Source organism: Montipora capricornis, chromosome 7 (genome assembly GCF_036669925.1).
Source record: "Montipora capricornis isolate CH-2021 chromosome 7, ASM3666992v2, whole genome shotgun sequence".
NCBI classification, from domain to species: domain Eukaryota; kingdom Metazoa; phylum Cnidaria; class Anthozoa; order Scleractinia; family Acroporidae; genus Montipora; species Montipora capricornis.
In genome coordinates, this window is record NC_090889.1 from 48,734,338 (window position 1) to 48,736,837 (window position 2,500).

The following is a 2,500-nucleotide window of genomic DNA, read 5'->3' on the forward strand; positions in this document are numbered from 1 at the left end:
AATACGAAAGCGTTGAAACATGTATCATGTGGAAAACTACTCTCAAAAATGCATCCTTCCAAAGCACCTTCACAAGCTTGCATGTTTATATTTTCAGTGTATGAAAACCTAAGTTTTGGAAGGTGTGTAACATAAAAGCACTCCGCTCCCATGGAATTCAAGAGTCAGCACATTTAATTTTCTTTACTTGATCGCCCCTATATTGAATAAGCTCGTTAAGAACAATACACCTTATTCATATGCTAATGTGTGGACGCGTATTCTGTAATCTAGCTGCGACCAATTTTCATGTACAGTATTTACAAGTGTAATGCACTCACCATTTGTCGCTTTCTTGATTGAGGCAGCTGCTGCATACAGGCTTTTGTTCTTCTTTTGACTCGCGCACTCGATTTCCATTTCTTCCTGACGGTTCAAATCGCCAGGGCCTGATTTCACCAACAGGCTCCAAAGCGCTTTCATTATTTTTGCCTTCTAGCGAAGCCTCAAAATCAGAAAAATCAGACCCCGAGTAGGAACTCCTCTCACTTGCACTACTATCAGCCATGTCTACTTTGCTTGGTGTACACAAGTGTGACGCATCAGGTCACGTGATCAAATTCAAAGCGTTTACAGCGGATGACTTACGAAGCTGCACTTTGGACAGTTTTTCGAGCGAAAAAAGGCACAAAGAAGCATTCAAAGTACCTTGTGTCTGTTTCAATGTGTTTCCAAAAAGGTGACTTTTTAGCAGTCAGTTACCCTTTAAATTTGAAGGCCACGGTTCATGTATAGATAACCGCTTTATTTCTGCACTGGTTACCAACGGGAAACGTTATCGGCAAGAGTCAAACTGGCCGTGGCATGTGGGATCATCATCCTTCAGCTTGAGAAGAAATTGCATAATGGCAGGAAAACTATCCCAAGCAGACTGAACGGCGCTGTTAAATGACAGCCAGCGTGTTTGGCAGGCCTTTTTCAGCTTCTTAGCCATTTTCCTCCTGGAATTCTTGTTTGTCAGGGTTATGTCATTCAGGTGAAGTTGCATTTTAAAAAAAAAAGGTGTTTTCTTGTTAGCATTGTCAGGCAATTGGCAAAGGGTGTTACCGTACTTATTCAGCTATAAGCCGAGCGACTTACCGAGCGACTTACACAAATCCACACTCAATTTGGGCAAATTTGAAGCCACTGAAGCGGTCTCGGCTTATAGCCGAGTATTTTTGATAAAAAGAACTTTCTCAGCAAATTAAAGCAGTAACAAATGAACGTGTATTCACTTACAAGCCGAGCTTAATTACTTGTAAAACGAAGAGAAATTGTTGGTTTAATATTGTTGGTCGAGTGCGTTATAGAGGTGCCACAAGTCTTAAACAAATGCCTCACTATCGCGCTTGAAGGAATGAAGAGCCTGGGAGCGAGATTGCACCATCTGTTGACACAGATCGTGTAAACAAGCTTGTCACATGACATCATAGCAAACCTAAGACGAAAGCGCAAGTGGATTTCTTCTTGTTTAAAGCGACATTTTCCAAGCAAAAATACCGCACGCATTAAAGGGAAAATCTTACCTTGACTTCTTTGCTCTGAAAACCACGCCAACAGTCGTTGATCGAGCTCAGGATATGCTCCCTGATAAGCTCCCCATTGAACAGATTTGCCTTATCTAATTTTTGCTCGCAAGTCGGGAGGACTCTGAGGTAAGACTTTTTTTTCGTTGTGTTTTATGTCAGGAATTTACTGCATGACTAATTAATTAAGCCATTATATTCTTCAAGGGAACCAAATACCTTGTTAAATGGAAAGGTTTCAGCGTGTTTGAGAATACGTGGGAGCCTGAAGAACACCTTTTCCAATTTTTGTTAAGGTTATTTAATTTGACAACTTTTTATTGTTTCCTGTACAGTACACAGAGTCTACATTAGCTGATGTATGTTGGTGATATACGGTAATTAGAATCATGAAAACCTGGAGACTTTCAGTTGAACACGTCGTCCTAAGGGATACCAACTAATTGAGCTGGTGTTCACTAATTTATAAGCTTGTACATTAATCATTAAAAACTGAAGACAATAATTTTCTTTCAGATCCTTTCAGTCTCCAAAGCCACCATTGGACATTGTTCAGAACTATGTCGACAATTTGAGAGTGTCCTTGTTGGATACTGTCTGTCACAAAGGCCCAGTACTAACAGTGTCACTGGAGTTTCGACACGATATATTTAAATTTTTATTTCATGGTAAAGGAAAAAAAGCAGAGGAAAGAAACTGGATATTATATGAAGAAAATGATTTTGTTAGATGTAAGCTTCTGCACAAATGGAGTTGCTTATATGATCGACATGGAGATGAGTCTAGAATTCGGTTCCTGTCAAAATGAGGACATTTGTGGCCCAATCTCCACAAACATATCAAAGGGAGAATTGTGCCATTGTTGAGGCCCCAAGAGCTTACACTGAAAAAATTTCAATCAAGTTTGTTAAAATCACAGCATTGTGCAACTAGTAGGATCTGACAGATGAAAT

At 39.8% G+C, this 2,500-nt stretch overlaps 2 pseudogenes; one reads left to right on the top strand and one right to left on the bottom strand.

Moving 5' to 3' along the window:
• The window catches only part of LOC138056445 (uncharacterized), an 8,430-nt pseudogene extending 7,883 nt beyond the window's left edge, over positions 1 to 547 (bottom strand).
• Positions 546 to 2,480, top strand: LOC138056186 (uncharacterized; annotated as a pseudogene).
• The last annotated feature ends 20 nt before the right edge of the window (positions 2,481 to 2,500 follow it).